Source organism: Eschrichtius robustus, chromosome 10 (genome assembly GCF_028021215.1).
Source record: "Eschrichtius robustus isolate mEscRob2 chromosome 10, mEscRob2.pri, whole genome shotgun sequence".
Taxonomy (NCBI): Eukaryota; Metazoa; Chordata; class Mammalia; order Artiodactyla; family Eschrichtiidae; genus Eschrichtius; species Eschrichtius robustus.
In genome coordinates this window covers 102,016,160-102,023,134 of record NC_090833.1, presented here as the reverse complement: position 1 = coordinate 102,023,134, position 6,975 = coordinate 102,016,160, and the positions used below count along the sequence as shown (strand labels likewise).

Below are 6,975 nucleotides of genomic sequence, written 5' to 3'. Positions count from 1 at the left end.
GCTGGAGGAATCAGGCTCCCCGACTTCAAACAATACCACAAAGCTACAGTAATCAAGACAGTATGGTACTGGCACAAAAACAGAAGTATAGATGGTACAAGATAGAATGCCCAGAGATAAACCCATGCACATATGGGCACCTATTTTGCAACAAAGGAGGCGAGAACATACAATGGAGAAAAGACAGCCTCTTCAATAAGTGGTTCTGGGAAAACTGGACAGCTATATGTAAAAGAATGAAATTAGAATATTCCCTAACACCATACACAAAAATAAACTCCAAATGGATTAAAGACCTTAATGTAAGACCAGACACTATAAAATTCTTAGAGGAAAACATAGGAAAAACACACTTTGACATAAACCACGGCAAGATCTTTTTTGACCCTCCTCCTAGAGTAATGAAAATAGAAACAAAAATAAACAAATGGGACTTAATTAAACTTAAAAGCTTTTGCATAGCAAAGGAAACCATAAATAAGACGAAAAAAAAAAAAAAACCCTCAGAATGGGAGAAAATATTTGCAAATGAAACAACAGACAAAGGGTTAATCTCCAAAATATACAAACAGCTCATGGAGCTCAGTATCAAAAAAACAAACAATCCAGTTAAAAAACGGGTGGAAGACCTAAATAGACATTTCACCAAGGAAGACATACAGATGGCCAAGAGGCACAAGAAAAGATGCTCAACATCACTAATTATTAGAGAAATGCAAATCAAAACTACAATGAAGTATCACCTCACACCAGTCAGAAGGGCCATTATCAGAAATCTAGAAACAATAAATGTTGGAAAGGGTGTGGTGAAAAGGGAGCCCTCCTGCACTGTTGGTGGGAATGTAAATTGATACAGCCACTATGGAGAACAGTATGGAAGTTCCTTAAAAAACTAAAAATAGAACTACCATATGACCCAGCAATCTCACTACTGGGCATATACCCTGAGAAAACCATAATTCACAAAGAGACATGTGCCACAGTGTTCATTGCAGCACTATTTACAATAGCCAGGACACGGAACCACCCTAAATGTCCATCGACAGATGAATGGATAAAGAAGATGCGGCACATATATACAATGGAATATTACTCAGCCATAAAAAGAAACGAAATTGAGTTATTTGTAGTGAGGTGGATGGACCTAGAGTCTGTCATACAGAGTGATGTAAGTCAGAAAGAGAAAAACTAATACCATATGGTAACGCATATATATGGAATCTTAAAAAAAAAATGGTACTGATGAACCTAGTTGCAGGGCAGGAATAAAGAGGTAGACATAGAAAATGGACTTGAGGACATGGGGTGGGAGGGCAAAGCTGGGGTGAAGTGAGAGTAGCATCAACATATATACACTACCGAATGTAAAATAGCTGGCTGGTGGGAAGCAGCAGCATAGCAAAGGGAGATCGGCTCGGTGCTTTGTGCCGACCTAGATGGAGGGGATAGGGAGCGTGGGAGGGAGGCTCAAGAGGGAGGGTATATGGGGACATATGTATGCATATGGCTGATTCGCTTTGTTGTGCAACAGAAACTAACACAGTATTGTGAAGCAATTATACTCCAATAAAGATCTATTTAAAAAATAGATAACTAATAAGGACCTACTGTATAGCACGGGGAACTCTACTCAATACTCTGTAATGGCCTATATGGGAAAAGAACCTGAAAAAGAGTGGATATATGTAAATGTATAACTGATTCACTTTGCTGTACAACAGAAACTAACACAACATTGTAAAGCAACTATACTCCAAAAAAAATTTTTTTAATAAAAAAAAAAAAAGAGAGGTGGGAGGCAGAGACCTTTGTAAGGACCCAGACAACAGATGATGAGGAGTTAAACGAGTGAGATGATGGTAGGAAGGCAAACAATGGAGAATGGCCAATAAAGTTTGGTGCAAATCCCTAGGGGCCAAGGGTGCTGTGTTTATTGAGTCATTGTATTGTGTGCAGTTGCCAGGAGTTGAAGGTGAGCTATAGTGTCTATCTCCAGGGCTGAGGATGAGCAAAATGTGTGGACACATACCTTCCCAGCGCATAGGAGTTAACATCGAGTGAGTTTGATGCTCACAGAGCAAATGTGGTTATATCTAAAAGCCTAAATGTACGGGAAAAAAAAATAAAAAACAAAGTGAGGTCTATAACAAAATACCATTACATAAACCAAAAACTTGTACACAATATTAAAAGGATACATATCCAGTACAACAGAGTTAGGCATCTAGGCAGGTGAGGGGGATGGAAGTGAGGATCAAGGACTGAATAAGGGGAAATAAATGCAAGAGGGGCCCTGTGCTGAATGATGTAGACAGTGCTGAGAGCTGAAATGCAGGACTAACTCAACTCTGCATGAGCCCAAAAGAGAGATAAGTAATTACACACATACATGTACATGCAAACAATAAAAGAGGCACGCAGTGGTTCGTTGGGCATTCTGAAGGATTACATGCAAGTGAAGGTGCCACTCACACCTGAGTGGCACATCCCTCTCGCCTCCAAGCTTGGAACAGCGTCTCCTCACCTCCTCCTCGCTTCAATACTCCACACACTTGTCTTGTCCAGTGACCACATTCTAAGAAAATAACCTTTGGAAATAGACTTCCCAGGGTATGAGTCTCAGAACATTTTTGAACCTCAGTTTTCTCCTTCATAAAAATATGAATAATAATATCTACTTCATATGGTGATCATAGGGCTTCCATGAGCTAACAAAAGTGAAAAGAGCCTAATGCAGGATTTGGCTCAGTAAATAAATTGTTCCTATCTGAACTACCTGGGACTCCAAGTTTTGGCCAGTGGCCTCAGGTTGGCCAGTAATAGGAGTGAGACTAGAACTTTATAAATGACAGCTACAGCTTCAGCTCGGTGCTGGAAGGCTCTGTCTTTCTGGAGAAGGATGAACAGGAACAGCACTCTGGGCTCAGAGCACACCCTACTCCCCTTTCTGGCCCGTGGGAAAGCTACATCCAGGCCTGGCTGTGTGTCCACAGTCTAACAGAAAGCCAATCAGAGAGTCTGAGCTCCCTTACACCCAACTTAGCTGCACATTTTCATCTTTTTTATGTGTTCGGGATGTTACACTAATTGTGATGGATGTTCTCTTGGTGCTCACACTGAGGGGCGGAAGATGAAGCCATAATGTAAGGTAATATGTCTATTAAAGATTTAAAATAACCTGCTTGCTAGATGATTCCTCATGCCGCTGGCAGATTCAAGCTCCTTGAGAAGAAGTTGGTGTTAAATTAGAGAGGGCGATAGGGTGGGAGGGAGGGAAGGGAACCAAAGCATATTCTCCAACTTCTGGAGTGCTGTGAAACTGATATATCTTTTCTTCATTTAATTAAGGAACATCTATTGTGTGAGGCTTCAGCACTGGCTCTGGATACACATGGATCAGCAATGACTTTGGAAGCTCTCGATTCAGGAGCAAAGTTAACTCGACTTAGTGAACAAAGTCATGGTGCTAATGGAGTCATGAATTAATTGTCTTTCTCTCTGATGCCCAAACCAATGTTAGAGCCCCAGGTTATGAGTATATCATTAGAAGTGGCTCCTGGAGCTGTTTGGTCCCCAAATTTCAGAGGTAGATAAAACTTAAGACTAATAGGACCAGGTGAACTCTCAACCATGTCTATCCCTAGCAGACAGAACTTTGGTATCTTCTGCATCTGTCTTCCTGCCTGGTGGTCTCTGTTTTACTAAAGAGCAAGAGGTGCATGTCCACCCCAGTCAGAACCTTTGGGTCATGTGGCTGTAGCAGCCTATAGGTTCACTTGGGAAAGACATCATGTCAACAGGTGACCCGGCAGGAGAGCCAGGTCTTATAGAAGATCAGTAGCTTAGATCCATCACTAATTTCAGTTCTTCCTCCTGGGCTCCAAAATCCCCAACCAGCCTTAAGTCTCTTACCTACCATGGTTCATCACCCACTATTCCCTTCATTGTTAACCAGCCTCTGCCCTTCACCACCTCCTCTTACCCATTTCTACCTCTGCTCCTTCCCTCACTCAGACACCTGCTTGATGGCCTACCTCTCTCCCCTATGTCTCTAATCCTGTTTGAACTTCTAGGTAGACATGATGAATGGAGGAAGATAAACAATATCCCACCCTATAACCTATTGACACTAACATCAGCAACAAAATTATCACCATCAGCAACCTGAAATAAATAGGATATGACCTCATGTCATACACTTTTAAAAGTAGTTCCCAAGCAAATCAATAAAAGACATAATTCATTGTGCTCATCCTATATACCTCATCCTCCTCCATACATACCCTCAATAAGTGATATGAGGCAAATGTAGTAAGTTTGTAAAATCCCAAGAATGCAACCTCACTTGGGAAGAAGCGGAATTAAAGAGTGAGTGGGTGAGTATGCAGCCCAGGGCAAAAGAAAAGCGAGGTCCTCAGAAGAGAATCTTCACATCTCACTGCAGTAAAATAATCACACCTAACATATGTTGGGTATCTGTAGCATGATGATAAGCCATTATATGCAACATTCTATTTAAGACTCATAAAAACCCCATGGTGTTATTAGCTACATGGTTTACATAAGGAAAGCGGGGCAAGTTGATCCTAACCATTATACCATCTCAACAGAGGCAGAAAAAGTACTTGGATAGGACTGCCCTGGTGGTCCAATGATTAAGAATCCACCTTCCTGGGCTTCCCTGGTGGCGCAGTGGTTGAGAATCTGCCTGCTAATGCAGGGGACACGGGTTTGAGCCCTTGTCTGGGAAGATCCCACATGCCGCGGAGCAACTAGGCCCGTGAGCCACAACTACTGAGCCTGTGCGTCTGGAGCCTGTGCTCTGCAACAAGAGAGGCTGCAATAGTGAAGAGGCCCACGCACCACGATGAAGAGTGGCCCCCGCTTGCTGCAACTGGAGAAAGCCCTCACACAGAAACGAAGACCCAACACAGCCATAAATAAATAAACAAATAAATAAATAAATAAAAGATTACTATTAATTAAAGAAAACAGACAAACAAACAAAAAAAAGAATCCACCTTCCAATGCAGAGGACGCGGGTTTGATCCCTGGTCAGGGAACTAAGATCCCACATGCTATGGAGCAACTTAGCCTACGTGCAGCAATTACTGAGCCTGTATGCCACAACTACTGAGCCCATGTGCTCTGGAGCCCATACACCACAACTAGAGAGAAGCCCACACACGACAATGAAAAGCCTGAGTGCTGCAATGAAAGATCCCGCATGCCTCAACCAAGACCCAACACAGCCAAAAATAAATAAATAATTAAATAAATAATAAATGTTTAAAAGAAAAGTACGTGGATTCACCATTTTTCAGAATTCCAGTCTAAATCAGGAGAATGATTGAAAACACAGGGTATTTCCCCACAAGAGTAGGATATACCCTTGATCATATGTGGTGTTCTCTAACATAGGGTATCTTTTTTAATCTCAGAAGAAAGACTTGACCTCTAGTTTTCCAGCAAAACTTCACCCACTCTGGCTGAACTTTTTGACTGACTGAGCCACCAGGGTACTGAAAAGCAGTAAGAACATGATACCTCTCAAATTTGGCTCAGATTGGAAGCCAAAAATATCTCAATAAGATGGGAAAAATGTTAAGAGGAATTTACCTAGACCTCGCCATGGCAGTCAAAGTTGCTCACACTTAGTGTGAGCAAGGGGACAAAGTGGGCATGTCATTGTGACTGTGGAAACCTATCACGCAAAAACCGATAAAGGAAGTGTGGCTACAGAGTACAGAAAAATAATTCAGGTGACAGAAAACATAACCCAAGAACAGAAGAAGATTCTCTTCAAGGGCTTCAGGCTATGGAATGACTTGATAATAACATGAATTCTATTTTTTACAAAGGTATTAAAGACAAAATGTCAAAAGAACAGAATGAGATTAAAAGAGGGATTGCAGAACTATGGCAACAGAGCACCCAAACAGTATCATTACAGAACTAATAATTAGAAAGCCCAAACATAATAGACATGGCTGAAAATATAAAGTCTTGAAATGAAAGTCCTTCCAGAGAGAACGCAAAGGGAAGGAAAGGGAAAGGTAAAATGAGTACAGATAAAGTAATACACATCGAGGGCAGGCAGAAATGATACAACATATGGATGAAAAGTATTCCTGAAATAAAGAACCCAAAAATTGCAGACAAAAATTATTCCAAGATATTTTTAAAGCTAAATTTCCTTAAATGAAGGAAGAAAATCCAGGCTGCCTTCAGACAGCTGCCTCCAGAGCAATATGCAGTGCCAGAAAATAAAGGGATAATTCCATTTTCAACAGTGAAATCGCCAACCACACCAAAAAAAGGAAAAAACATGGCACAAAATAGACCACAAAAAAGGACACTTATTTACAGTATGAGAGGTGAAACAAGAAGGAAGCGAGTTACCTTGCTCAACCTAAGCTGGGAAAGTGCACAGCAGGTGACTCAAATTTTTCACTGCTCAGTTCTTGCTTCAGCAGCAAATATACTAAAATTGGAATGATACAGAGAAGATTAGCATGGCCCCTGTGCAATGATGACATACAAATTCTTGAACCATTCCATATTTTTGATTGGAAGAATCAACATTGTGAAAATGACTATACTACCCAAAGCAATCTACAGATTCAATGCAATCCCTATCAAACTACCATTGGCATTTTTCACAGAACTAGAACAAAAATTTTACAATTTGTATGGAAACACAAAAGACCCCAAATAGCCAAAATAATCTTGAGAAAGAAAAACGGAGCTGGAGGAATCAGGCTCCCAGACTTCAGATTATACTACAAAGCTACAGTAATCAAGACAGTATGGTACTGGCACAAAAACAGAAATATAGATCAATGGAACAGGATAGAAAACCCAGAGATAAACCCAGACACATATGGCCACCTTATTTTTGATAAAAGAGGCAAGAATATTCAATGGAGAAAAGACAGCCTCTTCAATAAGTGGTGCTGGGAAAACTGGACAGCT

At 40.9% G+C, this 6,975-nt stretch overlaps 1 non-coding gene across 1 annotated transcript; it reads left to right on the top strand.

Moving 5' to 3' along the window:
* Nucleotides 1–6,464: 6,464 nt before the first annotated feature.
* Nucleotides 6,465–6,567, top strand: LOC137771098 (U6 spliceosomal RNA). The gene has a single exon (XR_011075312.1). It is a non-coding gene; the product is annotated as a U6 spliceosomal RNA (small nuclear RNA).
* The last annotated feature ends 408 nt before the right edge of the window (nucleotides 6,568–6,975 follow it).